The sequence below is a fragment of the Rhinopithecus roxellana genome, chromosome 17 (genome assembly GCF_007565055.1).
Source record: "Rhinopithecus roxellana isolate Shanxi Qingling chromosome 17, ASM756505v1, whole genome shotgun sequence".
NCBI lineage: Eukaryota > Metazoa > Chordata > Mammalia > Primates > Cercopithecidae > Rhinopithecus > Rhinopithecus roxellana.
The window spans coordinates 82714035-82740686 of record NC_044565.1 but is presented as its reverse complement, the minus strand read 5'-3'; the positions used below and the strand labels follow the sequence as shown (position 1 = coordinate 82740686).

General features: G+C 34.6%; 1 protein-coding gene and 1 long non-coding RNA gene across 8 annotated transcripts in view; one reads left to right on the top strand and one right to left on the bottom strand.

Annotated features, from left to right (window-relative positions):
- LOC104663032 overlaps positions 1 to 15112 on the bottom strand; it is a 36687-nt gene extending 21575 nt beyond the window's left edge. For both annotated transcript variants that reach the window (XR_004054386.1, XR_004054385.1), the window contains exon 1: positions 14454 to 15112. This is a non-coding gene — a long non-coding RNA (uncharacterized LOC104663032). The remainder of the gene's footprint in view (positions 1 to 14453) is intronic.
- Positions 14098 to 26652, top strand: part of SLC8A1 (solute carrier family 8 member A1) — a 390660-nt gene continuing 378105 nt past the window's right edge. For 2 of the 6 annotated variants that reach the window (XM_010364156.2, XM_010364151.2), the window contains exon 1: positions 14098 to 14184. The gene's annotated coding sequence lies outside the window, so the exon portion shown is untranslated. Of the gene's footprint in view, positions 14185 to 18113; positions 18147 to 18387; positions 18616 to 20174; positions 21135 to 26652 lie in introns of those variants that run through there. The other 4 variants (XM_010364153.2, XM_010364152.2, XM_030921332.1 and 1 more) reach the window with 3 other exon arrangements.

Sequence of the window (26652 nt, the reverse complement as noted above, 5' to 3'; positions counted from 1 at the left end):
GATTTATGTGAGATTCAGTGTTATAATATAAAGCTCAAACTGTCCATATTTCTGTAAAAAATCACTTGTTGTATCAAGAACTAGGAAGATCTCTGAGTAAAGAAAATACAATCCAAGATGCAAGCAATGAGAAGACAAATATATTAGGATAATCGACAAAAAATCTAATGCCACCATTACGAAAACATTTCAATGAACAATTACAAACACGCTTGAAACAAATTAAACCATGCAAAGTCTCAGCAAAAATATAAAAGATATAAAGAAGACAAATGAAAAGTTTAAAGTTGAAAAATATTATAATATAAGAAGCTCAATGGATAAGCTCAACAGCAGAATGGAGGAGGCAGAGGAAAAATTAGTAAATTAGAAGGTAATCAGAAGAAAAATATAAAAATTACCAAATTTACACAACAAAGAGAAAATAGATTAGAAAACAGTATACCCTCATGGAAATGTGGAACTATAATCTGACTTTGGGTCACTGACGACTCAGAAGGAGAGGAGAAAAAGGATGATGCTGAGAAATTAGAAATAGAAGAAATAATGGCCAAAAAACTGCCCAACTTTGAAAAAGATGTAAATCTACAATTCAAGAAGCTGAATTAATCCCAAACAGGATAGTCTCTCACACACAAAACAAAGCTATATAGTGAAACTTCTGAAAACTAAAGGAAAAGAAGAAAATCTCAACAGTTGTGAGAAAGAAATAACACTTTTCTTTCCAAGGAAAAAAACTTGAATGACAGTGGATTTCTCACCAGAAATTATGGAAGATAGAAAGAAGTGGCAGATACTTTTTAAAGTGATACAGGAAATAATTTCTTAAGCCAGGATCCTATACCTAGTGAAAATATCTTTCAGAAATGAACAGGAAATCAATACATTAGTAGACTAAAACAAACAGACAAACAGAGGCAATGCTTGCTGGTAGACGTCTCGTAAAAGAACAGCTAAATGACGTTCTTTAAACAGAAAGGAAATAGTTTTTTTTTTTCCCTAAAGGAATGTTCAAATATCAGGAAAGAGGGAAGAACATGGTAAACAAAACTACAAGTAAATTCAATACAATTTTATTCTCCTCTTCTGTTTTCTAAATTATGTTTGATAATTGAAGTAAAAATTATAAAACTGTCTGGTATTATTTTAAATCTATGTAGAAAAAAATACTTAAGATATTTGTAAAATAAATATGGGAGTGTAAAAAGGTATAAAGAAAGGTAGAGCTTCCAAATTTCACTCAAACAAATAAAACGATGACACTAGTAAACTGTTATGTTATCTATATATAATATATAATAACATCTAAAATAACCATGAAAACAACAATACAAAGAGATTCATTCAAAACATTAAAGATAAATAAAAATGGAATTTTTAGAAAGTTTCATAAATGTAAAGGAAAGCAGAAAAAAACAGTAAATGAAAAACAAAGAAAACAAATAGAAAACAACAAAAAAAGAGAAACTCAACTCTAGCATATTAATACTTGCTTTAATGGGGTAAATGTCCTAAATACATCAATTAAAATCCAGAGATGGGCAGAGGTGATTAAAAGACATTATTCTGTCTACAAGAAACTCACTTCAAATGCAACAATATAGGAAAGTTAAAAGAAATGAAGGAAAAATACACATCATGCAAGCATTAGTCAAAAAAAAAAAAGCAAGTGTGGCTATAATTATTTCATATGCAGTAGACTTCAAAGCAAAGCAAAGCAGCAGAGACAGAGAATGGCAAGGGTCAATCAACCAAGAAAATATTGCAATCCTAAATGTGTATACGTCTAACAATAGATCACCAAAGTACAAAAAGCCAAGACTCACTCTTAGAATTGAAAGAAGAAGCAGACAAATCAACAATTACAGTTGGAGACTTCAACACCCCTCTCAAAAACTGATAGAATAACTAGATATAATATCAGCAAAGAGATAGCACTTAAAAATACCACCGACAAAGAGAATCAATTCCTTGAAAAACACAAATTGCCACAACTCATCTGACACAAAACAGATTACTTGAATAACTCTATAAAGTTGAATATATAGTTTTAAAATTCCTCCCCCAAACCATCTCCAAGCACAGATGGTTTCACTGGAAAATTCAACAAAATGTTTAAAGAAAAATTCACACCGATTCGACACAATCTCTGTCATAAAACAGAAGAAGATGTAACACCTCCAAATAATATTTTGAAGCTAATTCACCCTAAGTCTCAAAACTTCTGCAAAGATTAACTCAAAATAGACCATAAACTTAAATGTAAAATATAACAATATAAAAATTTTAGAAAAAAATAAGAACAATCTTCAGGATTTAGAGCTAGGCAAAGGTTTTTCTTAACTAAACCCCAAAAATAATCCATAAATGATAAAATTGATGAATTTTTAGCAAAATTTAAAACTGATCCTCTGTGAAAGACTTTTTTTGAGACGGAGTCTCATTCTGTCACCCAGGCTGGAGTGCAGTGGCACAATCTCAGCTCACTGCAAGCTCCACCTCCCGGGTTCACGCCATTCTCCTGCCTCAGCCTCCTGAGTAGCTGGGACTACAGGCGCCCGCCACCACTCCTGGCTAATTTTTTTTTTTTTTTTTTGTATTTTATCTAGAGACAGGGTTTCACCATGTTAGCTAGGATAGTCTCGATCTCCTGACCTCGTGATCCGCCCGCCTCCCAAAGTGCTGGGATTACAAGTGTGAGCCACCATGCCTGGCCGAAAGACTCTTTAATAAATAAAAAGGTAATCTCTATAGACAGGAGAAAATATTTGCAAGTAATATACCTTTCAAAGGACTGATATCTAAAAACTCAAAATCAACAGTTTAAAGAATCTAATTAAAATACGAGTGAAAAACATTGACATTTGATCAAAGAGCATATGGCAAATAAGCACATAAAAAATTGATCATTATTAGCCACTGGAAGAATGCAAATTAAAACCACAATGAGATATACACTAACCAGAATAGCTTTTAACCAAATGATTACAAGGTTATAGAAAAACTGGATCCATTATATGTTCTGGTTGGAATGTAAAATTACATAGGCAGTCTAGAAGACAGGAAGTTTCTTAAAGTATTAAACATGCTGCCACCATATGACCCAGCAACCATAATCCTGGACATTTGTCCTAGAGAAATGAAAAGTTTATGTTCACATAAAAACCTTACACAAATGTCCACAGTACTTTTATTTGTGATAGCTAGACACTGAAAACAACTCACATGTTCTTCTGTAGGTGAATGGTTAAACAGACTATGGTATATCCCGTATAATGGAATACTACCAACAACGATGTGGAAATTTCCAAAAGTAAGAATTACAGCAAAAATTGAGAAGATGATGTAACCCTAAAGTCTGGATAGCTGAAGGTGCTTGATAAAAGCATGTCTTTGGAGGCTTAAACTGGCAGAGATGTGTACTTTATCCTGGAAATAGGATAATTTTTAAAAATTAGTTGTCCATTGTAAGCATGAAGGCTGATATGATAATTGCTGCATTATTTCCCCAGGTGATCCCAAGAACAGCTCTGGGGTCTGACCATGCATGCCTTTGTAGTTCAGTTTTGTTTTTTGTTTGTTTGCTTCCTTTTTCCTTTTTTTTTTTTTTTTTTTTTTACAAATTTAAGGAGTACATGTGTGGTTTTCTTACATGAATAAATCACATAGTAGTGAAGCCTGGGCTTTTAGTGCATTCATCACTTGAATAATTACATTGTACCCATCAAGTAATTTCTCATCTCCCACCCCTTCAAACCCTCCCACCATTCCAAATCTCCAATATCTATCATTCCACATTCTATATTCATGTGTACACATTTTTTAGCTCTCACTTACAAGTGATAATACGCAGCATTTGACTTCTTGTTTCTGCATTGTTTTGCTGAAAATAGTGGCCTCCAGTTTGATTCGTCGTTTCACTCCACTTGTGAGGTAGACAAATGGTCAGTTTGGGCCAAAATAAATCCTTAGTTAGATTGGCTTTGTCAACTAATACTTTCATCATTTTCCCTGGATTGAGAGGGATTCTTGGTTGCAACTCCCTTTAGTTATATTCTCCAAGCTTTTTTGGAACAATATAGACAAGTAAAATTTGTAGAAATATGTTAGTGGACAGAGAAAATATATGCTTAGCTTAGCAAACTCTTTAATGAAAAGCTTCTTGCTTCCAGTTTTAGGGATGTACAGCTTTTACCTATGCACCAGGTGTGTTGAGAGCCATAGAAAACATCTCTTCCTTATAATTTTTGGACTGGGAAGATCAAATTTCAGGCCTTGATACTTACAGCAAGTACTAATATTTCTGCTGTTTGTGAAACAGATTTCTCTAACTCATGACTTATCTTTAAGATAAATGGGGAAAAAGGAAAAGTTAACAGCTATGGGAAAAAATTAGTATGCTGTCTTTTGAAAAATTCATTGACTTACCATGCATTCATAGGTAAATCATTTTACATCTCTGACTCTGTATTCTAATTTGTAAATCAAAATAAGATTTGGTGACAAAATTAAACAGCAAAAATGCAACCACTCTGAAGACTTCGAAATGTATAAATAAGGACATGATTATGCTTTATTTAAATGTAACTCAACAAAATTTAATTGATTATCTAATGCATACCAAGGACTACCCTAGGCATTAAGATCTAATACCTTGAGGAGATCACACCATATATACAACCTGCTATGGGTTATAAAAGAAGTTTAGGCTAAAGACCAACTTCCGGCATGACAATATTTGGAGCTCCACTGACTCCAATGAAACTGATAAAAATTATGTTTTTAAAGGCCTCTTGAAAATTGTGCTAAAGGCAGACAGCAAATGAAGAAACATCAATTCAAAGAAATTTCTAAACATTCAGTAAGAAAGGCAAGTCTGTGGTACTTGAACAAAGAAAGTCCCATCTCTTCCCCTACCCAGCTCAGCAGGGTAGAGTCTCCATTCCAGACTTCGGGAGCCAAGAATACAGGGATTCTACCATTCCCACTCTCCATCTAGAGGGATTTCTTCTCAGGAGGAGCAGTACTTCAGTGTTTCTCATCCTACCTCCAAGTGCCTATTGCTGAGGCTAAGACCTGGGTAAACATGGTCAAGAATAGCAGTTCCCTTTCTCTGCTCAATCCCCACTCATGGAATATACAGTCTGCCTGTTGAGAATACTGAGATCCTTATAGCCCTGGCTCCAGAACTTGAAGTGATAATTGTTCTACAACTGGAGAGCTAAAGTGACCTCAGGCTGCGCAGCTCTCCCTCCCTGCATCAAGTTCTCAGTTGCTGAAACAAAGAAGTCACTCCAGGAGAATATTGTCAGTGTTCCAATTCTCAGTTCTAGGCCCTTAACCCAGAGATTTTGCCTAGTAGGAGAAATAGGCCACAAAGTGACTCTAAATTCTTCCCAAAAGGGCTGATTTTATTTTCAACAAAACGTGAAGAAGTTGAAGCCAAAGGACAATCTCAAGAACAGTGAAGGTTGCAGTGAAAAAATATTGGGAAAAGTTTTATGATCTGATAAAGATACAGCCTAGTTTGTAGGCCAACTAGTTTGCAGGAGAAAACCGGGCAATCTGACAACTTGAAGGAATGCTCCTGAGGTCGAAACAAATATCAAACAAATCATTAAAATGGGCCAAATGAAAATTCTGGAGCAGAAAACTGTAATAACTGAAATAAAACATTTATTAGAATTAATATTAGATTTGAACTGGAGAAAGAATTAGTGAACTTAGATTGATAGAAGTTAGGCAAGCTGAAAAATAGACAGAAAAAAGAATGAGGAAAAATGAATAGATACTCAGAGAAATATGGAATACCATTAAGTGTACCAATATACATATAATGGGATGATCAGAATAAAAGAGAGAAAGGATAAAAGCATATTTAAAGATATAGTGACTGAAATTTCTTACATTTATTGACAATAATTACAACAAACTTCAAGTAGGGTAAACACAGAGACTCACAGACATATCACGTAAAAATGCTAAAAGTGAAAGATAATGATAACTCTTCAAAGCAATAAGAGAAAAATAGTGTGCTACTTTTAAAAAATAAGGCAAAATAAAGACTTTATCAGATAAACAGAAAGTGAAGAAATGTGTTTCTAGCAAATTCACCTGGTAAGTATTACTAAAAGAAATTCTTCAGGCTAAAAGCAATTGACACCAGATTGCAATGTGGAGTCACACAAACAAGCAAAGAGTACCAGTAAAAGTAATTATGCAAGTATAAAAGACACTATAAATGCATATTTTCCTTTCTTCTCCTGATGGATTTAAAGAGAAATTGTAAAAACTTTTCTTTTTTTATATATAACATCCTTTTTGTAATATATGCGTAATATATTTGCTGATAATAGTACCAAGGAGGTAGGGAGAGTAAAGCTGTAATGGGCTAAGAAAATGACTACATATGGTAGAATAATAATTATAGAAATGTATTTTGAGGTTTGTAATATTAATAGATGTAATACATAGAACACCACCACAAAAAAGAGGAAAATGAAATAAAGCTATATATCACTGGAATTAGGTTAGTTTAAGGCTAATTTTGATCAGTTAGGATGTATATAGTATATTCTAGAGTAATCACTACAAATTAAGTCAAAAATATAGTGAAAAAATTATTAAAGAAATTAATATGCAACATTAGAAAATGCTCACTTAAAGCAAAAGAAAATCATAGAGAGGAATTGAGAATCAAAAAAGACGACAGACCTATAGAAAACAAAAGTAAAACGTAAGATGTAAATTCAAATATATGAATAAAAACATTAAATGTCTGTGAATTAATTCAACCAGAAGGCAGAGAGTGTCAGGCTGGATTTTTTTAATAAAGAAAACACTATCCATGTGTATGTTTAGAAAAGAAGATATACTTTAGATTCAAAGATACAAATAGGCTACAAGTAAAATGATGGAAATGACATATCTTGCAAACAGCAACTGTAGGAAAGCTGAAGTGGTTTTAAAAACTTAGACCAAATAGACTAAACCAGAAAATGTTACTAGAGATAAAGAAAGGCATTTTATAATTATACTGGAGGAGATATCATGACTATAAGCATACATTGATAAATGCTTAGCTAGATTGAGTAAGACCAAAAGAGAGGACTCAAATTGCAAGATTGAGAAATGAAAGAGGGGACATTATTACAGACATTACAGAAATAAAAAGAATTAAAACAAATACTGTAAACAATTATATGCGGCCGGGCGCGGTGGCTCAAGCCTGTAATCCCAGCACTTTGGGAGGCCGAGACGGGCGGATCACGAGGTCAGGAGATCCAGACCATCCTGGTTAATATGGTGAAACCCTGTCTCTACTTAAAAATACAAAAAAAAAAAAAACTAGCCAGGCGACGAGGCGGGCGCCTGTAGTCCCAGCTACTCGGGAGGCTGAGGCAGGAGAATGGCGTGAACCCGGGAGGCGGAGCTTGCAGTAAGCTGAGATCCGGCCACTGCACTCCAGCCTGGGTGGCAGAGCGAGACTCCGTCTCAAAAAAAAAAAAAAAAAACAATTATATGCAAACAAGTTAGATAATTTATATGAAGTGGACAGATTCCTAGAAAGATACAAAGTACCTAAACTGACTCATAAATTGGATAAACAATGTGAATAAACCTACAACAAATTAAAATATTAATTCAGTATTCAAAACCTACCCATTAAGAAAAAGCCAAAGTCCATATTGCTTCCTGGACGAATTCTATCAAGCATTTAAAAAAGTATCAATAGAAATTATTTACAAACTTTTACAATAAATGTGCTAGAGAGAACACTTCCCAATGTATTTCATGAAGCCTGTTTTACCTTGATACAAAAACAGACAACAAAATCACAAGAAAACTACAGACCAACATATTTATGAATATGGACACAAAAATCCTCATTCACACGTTGGCAAACTGAACCCAGCAATATATAAAGATAATTTTGCACCATGACCAAGTAGGATATATCCCAGAAATGCAAGTTTGTTTTAACATCTAAAAATCAATTAATATATTCTACCATATCAAAAAAAAAAAAATGTCCATCTCAATGGATGCTAAAACAGCATTTGACACAATTTAACACATTTTTATGATTAAAAAAAAAGAAGACAAGAAAAAATCTCAACAAACTAGGAATAAAAGGAAATATCCTCAAAATAATAATGACATATAAGAAAACCTCACAGTTAATACTATATTTACTGGTGAAAAACTGGATGCTTTCTCCCTAAGTTCAGGAACAAAATAAGGATGTCTGTTTTACCACTTGTATTCAGCATTGCACTGGAGGTTCTACATAGGCCAATTAGCACAAAAAAAAAAAGGACTAAAAGACATCAAGATTGGATAGGAAGAAGTAACATTAGGACTATTTGAAGATGACATGATTTTATGTATAGAAAATCCTAAGAAATCCACCTAAAACTATTAGTACTAGTAAATGAATTTATTAAAGTTGCAGAATACAAGATCAATACACAAAAATCAGTTTTTATTTCTTTACACTTGCAGCAAACGATCTAAATATGAAATTAAGAAAATTCCATTCATAATGACATCAAAAAGAATAAAATACCAGGGAATAAATTTAATAAAAGAAGTGTGAAACCTATATTCTGAAAAATACAATGTATTAAGAAATTAAAGAAGATCTAAATAATGGGAAAAGACCTCATGTTCATCTATCAAAAGACTTAACATTGTTAAGATTATTCCCTAAAATCATCTACAGATTCAACATAGATACTATTTAGAAGTTGACAACCTGGTTCTAAAACTCATATTAAATTTCAGATAACCCCAAATAGCCAACAAATATTGAAACCGAACCAAGTTGAAGGACTCATAGTTCCTGGTTTCAAAATTTACTACAAAGCCATGGTAATCAAAACAATATGCTAATGGCATAAGGGTAGACCTGCAGATCAAAGGAATAGACGTCCATTCAGAATTCCATTCCAGAAATAAACATCCAGAAATAAATTCAGCATCAAGAAATAAACCCCTGCATCTGTGTTCAATTGATTTTCAACAAGGGTAGCAAGTTTGTGAAATGGAGAAATGAATAGTCTTCAACTAATGGCATTGGGACAACTAGTTATTCATGTGCAGAAGAATGAAGTTGGATTCCTATCTCATATCACACACAAAAACTAACCCCAAATGGATTAGAGACCTAAATATAAGTGCTAAAATCATAAAACTCGTAGAAGAAAACATAGGAGTAAATATTCATGACCTTCCTTAGCTTTGGCAATGGATTATTGGATATGATACCAAAAGCATGAGCAAAAGAAACAATAAATTAAACTGAACTTCACCAAAATTGCAATGGCTACAAGAAAAAATAAAAATAAAAATAAAAACTTTTGTTCTGCAAAGGCCAGCATGAGGACAGTGAAAAACTAATCCACAGAGTGAAAAAAAGTATTTGTAAATCACATATCTGATAAGGGTCTTGTATCAAGACTATGCAAAAAAACACTTAGGACTCAATCATAAAAAGACAAATATCCTGATTAAAAATCGGCTAAGGATCTTAATAGACATTTCACTAAGAAAAACGTACACATGGCCAATGAGCCATTAAAAAAACTACTCAACATTATTAGTCACAAAAGAAATGCAAATCAAAAGCACAATCACATGCCACTTCAAAGGCACTAGGATAGCAAGTATCAAAGTCAGATAACAAAAAGTGTTGGTGAGTATGTGGAGAAATTGAACCCTCCTACACTGCTAATGTGAGTATAAAATGGTGCAGCTGCTTTGGAAAATAATCTGACAGTTTCTCAAATGATTTAAACATAGAGTTTCCATATAACCCAACATTTCCACTCCTAGGTATATACCCAAAGAAACAAAAATATATGTCCACACAAAAACTTGTACATGGATGTTTTTAGCAGCACTATTCATAGCAGTCCACAGGCAGAAGCTACTCAGATGTTCATGAACAGATGAATGGACAAATAATACAAGTTGCATCTATACAACGAGATTTTATTCAGCCACAAAGAGGAATGAAGTACTGATGCATGATACAAATGAATGAACTTTGAAAACACTATGCTAAGTGAAAGAATCCAGAGATTAAGTGGAAGCCTTGTTTAATCTCTTTTTTTTTTTTTTTTCATTTCTAGTATTTATATGTTCTCTTTCTGCCCTGAAAGAGAGCCCTGACGATAGATTACCTTTATCCTGGATTCAGCCTCTGAGTCATAATATTAGTAGAAATTAAATTCAAAAAGAAAAATATACATGGGAATTTTTTAGCTGAATTTTTTCCTTGTTGGTTAAATATAATTGCTTTTAATCTTAAAAGAGGGAATAAATATTTCTTTATTTATTCACCTTCAAATTCTTTCAAAACTTGCTGTATGCTTTAACAAGTCTTTCATCAAAGAGTCCCCCATATTCTTAGACAAAGGAATAAAAAAATTGTATTACCAAGGATTGAATATTTGTAATCTTTTAAAAGATTACAATCCTTACCCTTCTCTTTCATACTAAAAATCTGAGTCAGATATCCACTCTAAATGATCTGTCCTAATATAATGGTCCTCTACCTTGGATAACTGGAAACCTTAGGTAATCTGCTCAGTTAAATTAGAATGATACAAATATTTTGTCACACTCCGTTTTCTGTCTCCTTTTAGTTGACAGTCTTTACCCACAGGGCAGTGGGGTGCTTGAGATTCTTGAGCCTTATACAACAGGGAAAACTGCCAGGCTAATAGTCACTAGTTGAGAGACACAACCATTTACCCATTTTTCAATCCCATTTTTCGATCACTTAGCAATGAATTTAGTTATTCAACAATCTTAAGGTTTGTTTTCTATAGGACAGATACTATAATGGATGCCGATGATACAAAAGCAAATAATACAGAGCCCCTGTCCTTTGGTGCTCACTGTCTAATGCCCAAATGCAAAGAGGAGACGGGGGCGAATGTACAACAATATGCTATATATACTTCAGAATACATAATGGTGAGGTCAGTAAAAATTTCAGAAAGGAAGAGACACTGAGCTGAATCTTAAAAAACTGAGGATATGTTCTTCCAGCAGACAAAGGTGGGGTGCATGTACAGTGGTGTACATACTTTTAGGAGGAGGTGGAGATTATTTCATTGAAAGAATCATCCTGTAACCCACAGCAAAATAGCATGCCCAGATGACTATGTCCTTCCCCACAGAGTTAAGCAAATCAATGTCAATACATTAAATCCTGACTTCCACATTTACAAAGCTCACAGAAAATCATTTAACCTCTTTCTTTGGAGATATGATAGGTCTTTAACCTCTTTATCAGGAGATCTTTTCCTGCACATGAACCCCACAGCATCCTCCAGAGTTGGGAATGAATCTCCTGAGCCTTCTTGGTGGTGATGGTGGTATAGTGGTGAGCATGGCTGCTTTCCTGAGCCTTTCATTTTTCTAGGGAAAAGGAAAGCCTAGCCTAAGTGAAGCAGGAAACTGGCCCACTTCCACTGTATACCTCACCAAGAACATGCCAACTCAATCTGACCAACCCAACATGGGCAAATGCATTTTGGAATATACAAACACAAACATCCCCTATCTTGTAAATTCCTAACTTCAGAACAGAATTCCCAAGAAGTTTGAAATTAAGCCACTCAAAGAAAGTGTCTGCAAATTCTTCTTTGAACAGAAAGCAGACTGCTGAGCACTGCTATGTTTAACTGTGGAGTCACTGTGTGTCCTATGTATCAATCACCTGGCATATTAAATAAGCAACGTCTTCCATTGATGTACCCTCTTACCATGTATGAAGATATATAACACGCATTATTTCATAGGATAACTCTTGGCTAAAGAAGTCAACTGTTCTCTTGAGTAACGAGGAGGGAATAGAACTCTGTGTCATGATCAATGTCACTCAGGTAGTAAGTAACAGAGTCAGATCCAGAGCAGAGCTTTTTGGTTCCCGAGTTCATAATGTAGAATCTACTTTTTGTATTAATTATCGTTTTATTTTTCCCACATGACAAAAAGTTTAGAGGGGCAATTTAGTGTTGCTGTAGTGACTCAATAATACTGGCAAGAACTGCAGTTCTTTCCATCTGCTCCATTTACCTTACCTTGTAGGCCTTTGTCCTTGTGTTTGCCCACTCCTGGTCACAAAATGAGCAAATGAGTGGTGCAATTTCAGGCTTCAAGTTTACTCTCTGGGAAGGAAAGAGGTGGAAGGGGTGCAGGAACAAGAGGGGCAAAAGCTGAGCCTGTTTTTTTTTGTTTGTTTGTTTGTTTTTTGTTTTTTTTTTTTTTTTTTTTTTTAAGAAATATGAGTTTTCCTGAAGTCCCTCTCAGGGAACTCCTGTTGATATCTATTTGGACAGTATTCTGCTACCTGGTCATCTCTAGGTGCAAGGGACAATAGGAAAAGGGGTTTTGCTTTTGAACTTCTAAAGTAGAAAAAGTAAGGGAAGAGAGGGTATTGAATGACTCCTGGGTAAGAACCCATCTACCATGTCTAGAACTGAGCTGTATTAGATTGGCTTTTTAAATATCATGTCTTAATTTTCACTAGATAGAAATTATTATTACATAGAATAATCGAAGGTAGCAAGAAGGAGGTTGGAATGTCAGAATATTTTGAATCAAAAAACACAATCTCATCCCTTCTTGTTCTGACCTAAATGCTTTGGCAGGGAAATTACTCAAATCTAGGAATCCTCGCATTTGCCATTAATACATCCGTTTTGTACTTTGTGTCTTTTTTTCACAAATCTGTTTGTTGTTCTCTTTTCCTTCAATTTTTAATACAAATTTTAAGCATATACCTATAAATAGAGAGGATAATATAATGAACCCCTATGTACCTATCAACCACCTGCACCAATGATCATTTTGCCAGCCTGGCTTTGACTATTCCCTCCTTTTATCCCTCCTGAATATTTTAAGAAAACTCATTTCATTTCTGCCACACCAAAATGAGTTATGTCTGTATGTATGCCTCTGATTTATTTTTGCTTCTTCAAACAGAAGAACTTACAAGGGTCTTAACATGGTTTCGAAAAAAAAAATAATCAATGGAAAATTATTATTTTGAAATTCTCTCTCTTCTCTTTCTCTCTATATTTTGACCTCCTGTTCCACAAGATTAACAAGTTGGAAAAAATAAGAGAAATAAATGTTAAAAATGAGAAGCTAAATTTCTAAAGAACTGGGGTGTTAAGCAGAGCTTCAGCAACCCCCTAAGGGAGTACCTCTCCACTTTGCAGAGCAGTATTTATCCTCCACCTAACATTTAGGTCACAGATATCTGTCATTTAAACTATCCTTGACAATTAACAAATGTAACAATTAGTATTCTATTCATATTTACATTCTTTAACTTTTAAAAAATATTATAAGTCTTAAACCATGTTCTAGAAAGTAGCTTAATGGGAACTGCCACAATACCCTACATGAGAAGCTGTTTAAAATAACGGCTTCTTCTGTCTTACAGATATTGATAACTTTTACCCTCCGCTATCTTTTCCTTGAAGACAAATAATCCAAAATGTTAACCACTATTTCTAATTAAATAAATATATAAAGTATGTATTTATTCATTCACTTACAGTGTTATTCATCTGTTCAGTCATTCGTTTATAAATTCATTCATTCATTAAACATTTCACAGGTCCCATATGCATGCTATCACTAGAATCTTTAAGGATGAAGACTCTAGTAAGGAACCATAATTGTCTCTCAGTTTTCATAAAGCTAGGTGAATCCATACCATAAAAGCTTTATATGGGAATCAGGTAAAAATTGGTTATGATCTAAATATTTGGAGAGTAGAAATGCCAATCTCAAAAGTGTTCTGGAAAAAAAAAAAAAAAAAAAAGCGTAGTGGCAGGATCATGGGGTGGGAAATGGGCCTGGCTGGAAGAATCGCTATATGTGTATTTTTATCATCCATGTGTTGGATGAAGCGGAGAGCTGCCAGATAGCTTCTTTTCGACAGCTTGGAGTTACTGTTGGGAACAGATCCATGTATGGAAGCGAAAGCCGAAAGCCACAGATAAGCTGAGATCCAGCTATGCAAACCATGTTTAGAGACACTTAAAGGACAAGCGTCCCAGGTCCTTTCTTTCTGGTAAATTTAGAGAAGCCATCATACCGGGATCTTTTTTCACATCCAGCCCATGCGGACTGAGCAGCCAAGGCTTGACAGAGGTAGGTGCCGGGCTTTTGTGATGCAACTTATATAAAGGATCATTTGAAAATATTTCCTCCAGAGCCCTTGATGTCCTTTAAGGGAAGGTGCCAGATCATATTTTGAAAAGAAAAACAAACAAACAACAACAACAAAAAAAAGGTTGGGGCTAATGACTAAGAGATATTTAACAGCTCTGCCTCCACAAGACAAGGAAGCTTTGCTACGGAAGGAAAGTGACAGCACACATTTGCTGCCAAATAAAATCCCTCTGCCCTGGGTCACTTACCATTTGGAATTTTGTGGATGCAAGTCTTCCTCGATATTGCCAGCACCTTTAGAAATGAGCCACAGCTTCCGCGGGGTTCTGAGACTCACTGTGTATTTTAGGCTAGGGTAGGTGGAATTTGTCTTTTTCCTTGCTTGTTCTCCTCAAGCCAGCAAAAACTCGCATGTGTGACTAGTTCTTCCTTAGACATAGGAAGAGCTGCTTGTAAACGACATTATTATTTTTGGCAGCTGAAGTCATTTTTGCAGTATTTCTCAGCAGATCGGAGGTTGATTACATCCTGTTCAAAGATTCTTGGGTTGTTTTCACAAACATGGGGTCTTACGCAAGTTGAAGTTGCTGAAACCAGCTGTGAGCCCTGGGCTTTTCTCAGCACCTTTGAAATTTCGTCTTCTTTCTTTTTTTTTTCTGCTGACTGAAAACTTTGGAACTTGAGAGGAAATGTTTCCAAAGATTATTATCGTTTCGTCATCAGTGATGTTTTGGGAGTAGATTGTGGCAGTATATCAAAAATTATGTGTCTCAGGAATGCAAGGTAAAAGTGTGAATATGAACAGAGTAACACCAGTATCTATATGACTGTCCCATATTTTCCAGAATACAGATTAATCCAGCCAAATCATATCAGTTGCACTTTGAAATGCAACTCCAGCTAATTACCAAATTGTAGTTATTAAATTAAAGCACATCTGTTAAAATTGTTAGCAAAGTCTGTGAACTGCTGCCAAACACAAAAGTCAAGAGAAAAAATTATAGGTCTTATCTATAAAATATGCATGTTTTGCCAAGATTAAATTAAAGAAAATTTACACAAGATAATGGAATTTAAACTCAAAACTTATTTTGCTGAGAATAATGTGTCCATAATTCAAATAAGATTTGAACCAATTCTTTTTGCTTAGCTAAGTTTTCAATGCAGAGTATGAGTAGAAAAAAAGAAAAGAGATAAATGGAGAAATATTGAATGTGACTTTCCGTCTCTGATGACAGATGTGACATGGAAAATTATTAATAAGTAAGTGAAAGAAAATAAAAATAATTTGTAATACTGACCAAGGAGATGTTCTCTGGATAAATTAGATGTCTGGGAAATGCAATTCATTTAACAGATACAGATGAAATGACTAGTTATGTGGTGGTTTCTTTCAAGCTGTGAATGTCCCATTACACCAAAAAAGTGGCAGAAGAAGAGGAAATGTGTTTTTTATTTCAATAATGCACTATAATTATTAAAATAATTACAATACTAAAAGATTATTTTCATCAAATTATTCTTTTATATGTCTATTTACATTGAGAGCACATTAAAATAACACATTTCTGTATTTCTAAAATAGGCTATTTTACTTTACTTAAAAATACTAATAGTCTGTATTTGTGAGAGAGTTAGAAAGAGAGAGAGAGAGAGAATAAACGATGCCTTCTTTTTTTAAACTAACAGAGACAAGCTGTCATAACTTTTGCTAAAGTGAAACAGGCCTACGAAAAGATGGCTTTAAAATACTTAATTAAACACTACATACCAGCCGGCTTCTCAAAAGAAACAGCACAGCAGGAGTCTTTGCAATTTTCAAAATGTAAAAGGTTCACATAAATGATGCCACTAGTATTTGTGAACAGATGCAATGCATATGTGATATCAGCTACTATGTTCTCGTTTGCCTACTGCCAAGTACATTTCAAGTGTGCACTCCTCATGAGAAATGTCTGCTCCTGTTTTTTCTTTTGAAAACTAATTCAAGAAGCATAATATAAGTAATAGAGAATGACTTACTGCTAATTTTGTATATACTGTCAACATTTATGGAAGAAAATTCATGACAGTCAAGTTGCTTGCCCTTGTAACTCATGACTTCTTAAGCATTTAGTGATGACTATACATGTAGAAAATCTTAAAGAAATAATATTTTGAGAGGAAAATTGAAGGTGTTGGTAGTCTTATGTAAAAAATTAAATAAATATAAAAAAAGATGGCTGGGCATGGTGGCTCACGCTTGTAATCCCAGCACTTTGGGAGGCTGAGGGAAGATCATGAGGTCAAGAGATTGAGACCATCCTGGCCAACATAGTGAAACCCCATTTCTACTAAAAATACAAAAGTTAGCCGGGTGTGGTGGTGCATGCCTGTAATCCCAGCCACACAGGAAGCTGAGACAGGAGAATTGCTTGAACCTGGGAGGCGGAGGTTGTAGTGAGCCGAGATCATGCCACTGCACTCTAGCCTGGGCGACAGAGAGAGACTCTGCCAAAATAAAAGAAAAAAAAAAAATAGGCTGTTAATGATCTGTGTTATAGTTAGCTGAGATATGAAGCAAATTCATGGTGGCTAAGTATGATGAAAAAATTTGAAATAATTCTGAATAGTATAGAGCACAGGTTGGAAGCTTCTGTCTACATGACGAGACCTGTCTGGATACCTGTGGGCCTGGTCTATGGTGCAACAATGACAAGAGGAGCAAGCACTTTCTAGAGGATTTGACGGGGAAGAGTATTTCTGAATGTTGGGAGAGAGTTTGTATGAAAGTAAGAGTAGCAATGTACTCCTCCAGAAGTCTGGAAAATTTTGGCCCACAGAAAAGGTCATTATGTTTCAAGGGAAAAGATATCACTGGCAATTCTGAAAAAAAAAAAAAAAAAAAAAAATCCAAATCCCCTTGATCAGGTGATTAAAAACTGTGATACACTGAGTGGTCCCTGAGAGAATAGTAACGATTTTAAGAATGTTAAAAATGACACAAAAGGCCAGCGACTAGCCAAAGGTGCTGGTAAGGAATCTGAAGGCCAGAGAGGCTATAGGATTTCTCCAAGTTCAATCATTGGAAGGTGAAGGTTTCCTAGGATCCAGATCACCTGGTATTCTGATCAGACATGATCTGCCCATGAAGATCCTTTTTCAATTTTTTATCTTAAAGTTATGTGACATTTTCAAGTCTCATGGCAAGGTATTGGAAGAAAATTGTATGCCAGAGAATTTTTGATAGTAGTTTTAAGGTTTGTGAAGTAATACAAGGGAAACAAATTCAAGAGGCACTTGGTACTGTTGAGGAGAAAACGGCCTCTCTTATCCCACTGATTTCTTTCCCTGATATGAGCCATGGTTATCAACTCTGACTGCACATGAAAATCACTTAGGGTAGGTGATGCCCATTTTGCACCCCTGAGGAATTAAATATGTTAGTGGGGTCCAGACAAAGGTAATTTAAGTCCAGTCCATGAAATTCTAATATGCAACCAAGATTAAAAATCATTCCCTTTGTGTAATTAAAGAAAAGTTGTTGCCAGTCTAATTTATTTGAAAAGAGGAGTTAACAAAACCACAGCTGAAGATTAGGAAAAAAATGTACTTTGTCCCAGAAGGATAATTTCCTTGGAAGTTTTATCGATATAATCTTGCTAACAGAGAATCCTTATTTTAAAAGTTTCAGCATGTTTAAAAGGAAGTGTTCTCTACAATAAAGGATTGATATATATCTATTTGACATCTGTCATACTCCTTAGCCTGAATCCTATGTGAATGCTACCCACGATTATTGAAAGCTACAATATATATATATATATGTGACATTATGGTTCTTAACAACAGATACTGAATGAAATTTTCTATTGTTTTAGAAAATCATCAAACAGGCCGGGCGCGGTGGCTCAAGTCTGTAATCCCAGCACTTTGGGAGGCCGAGACGGGCGGATCACGAGGTCAGGAGATCGAGACCATCCTGGCTAACACGGTGAAACCCCGTCTCTACTAAAAAATACAAAAAACTAGCCGGGCGAGGTGGCGGGCGCCTGTAGTTCCAGCTACTCGGGAGGCTGAGGCAGGAGAATGGCGTGAACCCGGGAGGCGGAGCTTGCAGTGAGCTGAGATCTGGCCACTGCACTCCAGCCTGGGCGATAGAGCGAGACTCCGTCTCAAAAAAACAAAACAAAACAAAAAAAATCATCAAACAGACATCTTGAAAGGGAGTGTTAATTTTGGATAGCAATAATTTTCTAAAAAAATTGGCACATTTATTCTAAAAAAGGAAAATCATGCTTTTTTTTTTACTTTTACCTTTCTAGGAAGTGCTACGAACTTCCTAAATTTTAAAAATGAAATCATACCTTAACAGAAGTGATGAGGACCAGGAAATGTCTTGAATCATTTTCTGAACCAGATGTGTTTTAGGTAAATGAGAAAGAAGACTCCAGTGAATATTTATTCTGAGCAATGTGTTAGATTCCGATTAATAATAATAATATACAATAATCATTATAACTCTAGTTCCTTAATCTGCCCAGCAGCTTGCCTTCTGAGAGACGAAGTGCAGTTATATATGAAATGATTCTAAGAACCATTACCAGTTGCAAGGTATTGTTGAATTTAATGCAAAGAAACACAAGCTATTGTTGAATTTAATGCAAAGAAACACAAAAATAGCAAACTATTTTTAAATCTTTACTAATTTTATTGCTTCACTTATATAGATAAAATACATTCTATGAAATAAAAAGTCTTTTTGTTGTTGCAGTTAAAATCCTAAGTTCTAGATTCAGACAAATCTATGTTCAAATCCCAACTATGCTACTTTCTGCCATGCTGGGCATGTCACCTAAAAACTATCTTGATATGTATGGAGCTTTTACTATTTTCCAAGCACACTTCTAAGCAAGTTACAGGTATTAATTTATTAATTCTGACAATTAACCCTATGATATAGTCACCCATTTTACAGATGGAAACACTGACACACGGAAAAGTAAATAATATGCCCAAGGTCACACAACTAGTAAAAAGAGGAAGTAGGATTTGAAGCCTGCGTTTAACCTCTGTGCTACACTGCTCCACAGTCATTTCCTTGCCTTTTAAAATGAAAAACAAATAATAAAATTAATTTGTGAAAGACATTCAGTAGTGTTATGGCAAGGTGTAAGAGCAAAATAATATTAATATTATTCTCAGATTACTGTCCACTTAGTTCAATAAATAATCATTTGAAAAAGTTTTTGTGAATACCAGCCCTGTAAAAGTTAACATTAAACACTCTTATAAACTAACATTTCCAAAGTGTTGAGTAGACATTTTTTGAAAATCAAAGTTAAATTATTATTTTGTGGCCATATTTCATCCTTGCAGTCTCCCTGCCTATCATTATTAATCATGTTTCAATCAATGGATGTTGAAATGTTTAACACCCTTCCCTTCGCTTTTCAACATTCTGTAAGCAAAGATGATTGGAAAATGAGATAAGAATCATTTAAATGAAAGTTAGTATTATATTGAGGGACCTATTACCCATACATGATAAATTTCATTTAATTTTCAAGTCATTAATCTAAAATGAACAATAAGAAATCCACTCGACAATTCACTTACACTTGCTTATAAGCATACGACTTTTGGAAATTCAACATACAATTTTTACCAATTTTGTGAGTTGTGCATTTAGTTTTGTAAGAGTTATGAAGAAATTATTTTACATATAAGGTGTAGGGAAATTGGTCAGTTGTACTTTTGTAAAAGGGAATGAAATGAAAGCTTACTTCTTCTTTCCTCACTTTCTATCAGATGTGTGGAGGAATAGAGGTCACATCCACCTTCTAACACTATTTTCACTCTACCACACTTTTAAGAACACTTACTGAATCATTTTCCCAGAGATGATTTTGCTATCATTAATATTTAAATATTATTTTGCTTAAAAAGATAAATATCTACTGTGCTACTACAGGCAGGGGAAAGGAAAAACAACAAATGAGATTAGAGATTTAAACACAAAATTGAATTCCTTCAGGTCCCATAAATCATAAACCCTGATATATTACATTTTTTAAAATTATCAACAACCATGTCAACAATAAACTGTGGTAATTTATAAAGTTATACCTTCTTGAGGAATGTGAGGAATTGGAAGACAAAATAAGAACACAATATGCTAAAAACCAAATCCCAAAGTTTTGTTATAAAGAAATTAAATTTACATAACATTTATGAATTTAGCTTATGTTCAATACATGTGACCCTGAGCTAAGGTAAAGGCCCATGCTCTTTTGGGGAACACAGACTAAATACATAACCATTATAAGGAGTATATGCCCCCAAAACTTGTTTTTTTCTTCTCAATAATCCATTTGGGTTATCATGTCCAAGTTACTGGATAATTGTATCTACTTTAAGAGGAAAGATACAGTAAATATTCATTAAATAGGTTGAGAAACAGACCTCCAAAAGTTCACCAAGGTTGTAACCTTCCAAATCACAGTTTTCAAAATTTGGTTGAAAAAGACTGTCTTTTTGCATGTTTGGTGAAGTAAAGCTTTCCATGGTAAAAAAAAAAAAAAAAAAAAAAAAAAAAAGGATCTATGAAATATTGCATAAAATTTATCCCCATCTCAGGTGTCAGAGGGCACACTAACACATGACTAGCTCTGAGAAATTCTGCAGAAGGTAATCTGAGCACAAGCTTGTTATGTTCAATGATGGTTTAGAATCCAGATGAAGAGTAGCTGATTTGGTATGCTCCTTAACCTCTCAGTACTGAAATTAGGCTAACTCAAGATTAGTCATTCCTCTAAAGGAATTAATTTGACATGGACCTATGGTTTTAACATCTGGGAAATGCCTACATGTGAAAAGAGTGGGATGCCTAACTTACAGAATGCCTATTTAAGCTCCATTGACATCTTCAATACCAGCACTCCAAACATGTACGTATAGTGATTCTAAAAGTACAGAAAAGTCTTTTGAATATTGTTATTGTTGCTGTTGTTGGGGAGTGACAATTGCACAACTGCTGTCCTTTGACTGAGATTCAGCCTATATAGAAGCCTATATATCAGTGATATAGAAGACGTTTGAGTATTTGTAGGTGTGTATGCATGCACACATTTATTGTGTTTCCAGAGCACCTAGAATTGCACTCTATGAGCATTTTACACAAATGTGATTTTTTTTTTTTACTTTTTTCTATTTTTGTAATTTTTAAAAATGTTTTGTCGGTACATACTATATATGTATTTATGGGGTACATGAGATGTTTTGATACAGGCATGCAATGTGAAATAAGCACATCATGGGGAATGGGATATCCATCCCCTCAAGCATTTACCCTTTGAATTATAAACAGTCACATTAGACTCTTTACATTACTTTAAAATGTACAATTGTTATTGACTACAGTCACCCTGCTGTGATAGCAAATAGTAAGTCTTATACCCATCAAATATTTTTGTACCCATTAGCCTTCCCCGTATCCCCCAACTACTCTTCCCAGCCCCTAGTAACCATCCTTCTATTCTCTATGTCCATACGTTCAATTATTTTGATGTTTAGAAACATCAAAACTGAATAGTACACCACTGTGTGTATGTACCACATTTTTTTTATCCATTCATCTGTTGATGGACGCTTAGGGTGCTTCCAAATCTTAGGTATTATAAGCAGTGCTGTCACAAACATAGGAGTACAGATATCACTTCCATATATTGATTTCCTTTTTTGCAGGATATATACCTAGCAGTGAAATTGTTGGATCATATGTAGCTCAATTCTTAGTTTTTTGAGGAGCCTCCAAACTGTTCTCCATAGTGGTTGTACTAATTTACATTCCCACCATGAGTGTACGAAGGTTTCCTTTTCATCACATCCTCACCAGCATTTGTTATTGCCTGTCTGTTGTGTATAAGCCATTTTACCTGGGGTGAATATGTCATTGTAGTTTTGATTTGCATTTCTCTGATGATCAGTGGTGTTGAGCACCTTTTCATATGCCTGTTTACCATTTGTATGTCTTTTTTTGAGAAACGTCTATTCAAATCTGCTGCCATTTAAAAAAATCTGATTATTAGAATTTATCTCGTAGAGTTGTTTGAGCTCCTTATATATTCTGGTTATTAATCCTTTGTCAGATGAGTAATTTGCAAATATTTTCTCCCATTCTGTGGGTTGCCTCTTCACTTTGTTGACTGTATTATTTGCTGTACAGAAGCTTTTTAAATTGATGTGATCCCATTTATCCATTTTTGCTTTGGTTGCCTGTGCTTGTGGGGTATTGCTCAAGAAATCTTTGCCCAGACCAATGTGCTAGAGATTTTCTTCAAGGTTTTCTTGTAGTAGTTTCATGGTTTGAGGTATTAGATTTAAGTCTCTAATCAATTGTTATTTGATTTTTGTATTTAGCGAGAGACAGAGGTCCAGTTTCATTCTTCTGCCTACGGATATTCAGTTTTCCTAGGGCTATTTACTGAAGAGACTTTTTCCCAGTGTATGTTCTTGGCAACTTTGTGAAAAATGAGTTCACTATAGTGTGTGGATTTGTTTCTGGGTTCTTTATTCTGTTCCATTGGTCTATGTGTCTGTTTTTATGCCAGTAACCTGCTGTTTTATTTACTCTAGCTCTGCAGTATAATTTCAAGTCAGGTAATGTGATTCCTCCAGTTTTGTTCTTTTGCTTAGGATAGCTGCAGCTATTCTGAGTCTTGTTATGAGTCTCACATAAATTTTAGGACTGTTTTTTCTATTTCTGTGAAGAATGTCATCGGTATTTTGATAGGAATTGTATGGATTCTATAGATTGCTTTGGGTAATACAGATATTTTAACAATATTCATTCTTCCAATCCATGATTATGGACTATTTTTCCATTTTTTGTTGTCCTCTTCAATTTCTTTCATCAATATTTTATCGTTTTCATTATAGTAATCTTTCACTTCTTTAGCTAAGTTAATTCCTAGATATTTAACTTTATGTGTGGCTAATGTAAATGGGATTACTTTTTATTTCATTTTTATATTGTTCACTGTTGGCATATGGAAATGCTGCTGAATTTTGTGTGTTGATTTTGTGTCTTGCAACTTTACTGAATTTGTTTATCAGTTTAATAGCTTTCATGTGGAGTCTTTTGGTTTTTCCAAATATCAGATTTTATCATCTGCGAACAAGGACAGTTTGACTCCTTCCTGTCAGATGTGGATGCCCTTTCTTTCTTTCTCTTGTCTGATTGCTCTAGATAGGACTTCTAGCACTATGTTGAATAAAAAGTACACTAGTGTAATTGTGTGACTATCTCACTATACCAAGTTCATTTAGTAGCTGGAGACATGGTTCTGAAGAACTCAGAGTACATAAAAATGGACCATTGCAAAGCAGTTGAGTGAGAACTATGAGATAGAGTTAATGGCACAGACCAGTAGAGATGTGGGTTGAGGGAGCAGCATATGCAAAGTCTACAGAAAAGGGAAATTAAGACAAATTATGGATGGGAAACCAGAAATAGTTCATTATTACAAAAGGTACTTTGTTGTTTTCTTTTGTTTACTCTTTATTGAGGTATATTACACCTACAGAAACATGTGATTATGCAGCTCAAGGAATTTTCATAAATGGAATTGACCCATATACCCATCAAATAGATCAAGAAACAGAATTATCCTCAGCACTTCAGAAGTCCCCCTTATGCCACCTTCCGGACCATTTTCCTCTCAAGGATAACCACTAGCCTAATCTTTATTAGGGTTTTGCTATTGCTCTAGCTTTTAGGTATGAGATAGTCAGGAATAAGATTGAAGAGGCGATGATGAGAATCCCATATATTGCTAATAAGTTGGAACTTTGTTCTGAAATCAGTGGCTGGAGAGTAGGAGGTAAGCGGTCTAACCAGGAATGTGATCAGATCTGTGACATCTTTCTTATACTGCATATGGACTGCTATTTCCTGACCCAAAGTAGATAATTAATGTTTGATGAATAATCAAGTGAATAAATGAGTATTCTTTACTTAATCTAAGTAATGTGTTTGTTATTCAAAATCACATGAAAGTATTTGAATGTTCTAATAAATCTTCACAACTGTGCTAAAGGAATAAAGGTAGTTTTAAAATGCAATTATATTCTTATTGTAAGAACCAATGAGATAAAGTATATGTTTAGTTTTTGTCACCTAGTAATTACCCAATAAATATTAGTTATTATTAGTCACTCAACAAGCATTTATTGCACATCTGCTATCTTTCAAACCCTATATTTTGGTGTATAAAATGATGACTAAGACACAAATAATTTGTTAATGAAATTTGAGAATCTAAAGAAAGAAAATTGCAGAGGTTGAAAACTAGACAACAGTCCATTAACCTGGGAGCAAAGATGGAAGTCTGGCTAAATAGTTGTGCTTTCTTCAGTGGGTTAGATGAATGACATGATGAAAGGAAAGCTTAATTGAGAAAATAAACCATGTAGCAATGAGTAGAAATTTTTCTAAAGAATGTTTTGTAATGACTATAAGTTCAATATTATTAGATCCATTTCTAGGATTATATTCACTTTGTTTGCTTTTCTGTCTATATTTATTGGCCTAGAAAGGACTAAATGGAACATATCAGAATCCTATTGGAGGATTGCTATGGATGCTGGGCAAGGGGAGATTTAAATTCTTCTGAGAATGATATTAAGATATCTAGAGATGATGACAACAGTCTTTGATGCTTCATGGTAAGGTCTTGATTGAGGGTGAAGAGTACAGCAGAGTGGAAAGAAAGAAGGAAAAGTTCCTTTGACACTTTGATTCCCCAGTTATAAGATAATCTGAGACCTGGGACACCCTCTGCATCCACAGGGGAATGACATATTCTTGTTGTAAAGCTTTTATCAGATCCCACATGACTGGTAAATGAGATGAAGCCTTGGATTAAGATACCTACTAGGTGGGCAAGGGGCAACTCCCAAAAGGACATGATGAGGCACAAACCAAAATAGATGTCCATCCACACATTGAAGTACATGAAAGAAACATTTATATTCCTTAGTATATTTCCCTATCTGACCAGGAGGGTGTACTGGGTGATTTCTAGAAAGCTCTCTTCCTCTAAGTTACTGATTTAGTTACAGATACATTTCCCAAAGTGAAGGTAGATTGCATTCATATTCATCAAAACAAGCATACAGGTCAAAAGAGAGTGCTTTTGAATCAAAATATCTAGAAATAAGGGAGATAAATGAAACTTGACAACATTATTTAAAATGACAGTCTTCTAAAATGAGCAAATATATGCAATTATTTCCTAACTATTTTGCTAATTTACTTGAAGAACTGAAAATACAAAGAGTACATAAATACATCTTAATGAAGGTTCCAGAGTGTTAAGGTCACTGGGGTGTTAGATATACAACTCAAACAATATGGAAAACAAATACAAAGTAAAGAAGCATAAGGAGATAGAGAAGGGTAGAGAAAAGAAAGTATGTTTAGATAAGGTGATCACAGGAAATAAAATTTGAGCAGAAAACTCAATGAAGTAAGGAAACAAGTCATGTGAATAACTGGGGAGACTGCCAGACAGAGAAAATGCAGCGAAGGAAAGGCCTTGAAGTAGAAACAATTTGATGTGTTCTAGGGACAGTAAGCAGCCCCATGAGAACAGGTAGGAGAGTTTCTCAAACTACGTCAGAGATATAGCCAGCAGCTACATCACTAGGTCTTTGAGAGCTATAGATTTGGCTGAGGGGCCTAGAAGCCACTGCAGGATTATGAGCTGAGAAATAAACGATCTAGTTTACCTTCGTAAAAGTTCTTCCTGGCTGCAGTAGGCAGAAAAGACACTAGAGAGGCAAAAGCAGAAAAACAAAACAAAAGTCAGATGATAATACCTTACCTTATAGGTTCAGTGTCTATGTAATTGATTATCAGAACAATTATATTTTTAAGAGTGAAAGAGGGAGCTATTAATAATGACACTGGATCAACACCAGTGAACTGGGAATGTCCCAAGAAAATGGAGACATATGTTTTCCCTAATTAAAAGGCTCTTTTCAAGAATAAATGAATACTTAGTTCAAATAAAGTCTGCTAAAATTAATAGTTCCATTTTTTTCACCAAATATTAGATTTATAAGATACTGATGGACCACAGGCTAAAAATAACTTTATAAATGAATAAACTAGCAACTACTGGGTTAAATTCAGATAAATTTATCCTGGAGGACTGTCTTGGGAATATTGAAGCCACTTGTTATAGTAATGCAGTGTTTCTCAAGGTCATTTGTCCATGGATTTCATTGTTTTAAGAAACAATGATACTCAATATGAGTGGAACTCAATATGAGAGATGTATGGTCCATAGACAGGGTGGAAAGGATGATGAACATGATTCAAAGATCTGACCCAGAAATTTTAATTAGATTGCTGGGAAGAAACTCAGAAGTATGAGGTACTCCAAATCCTGGTTTTTTGTT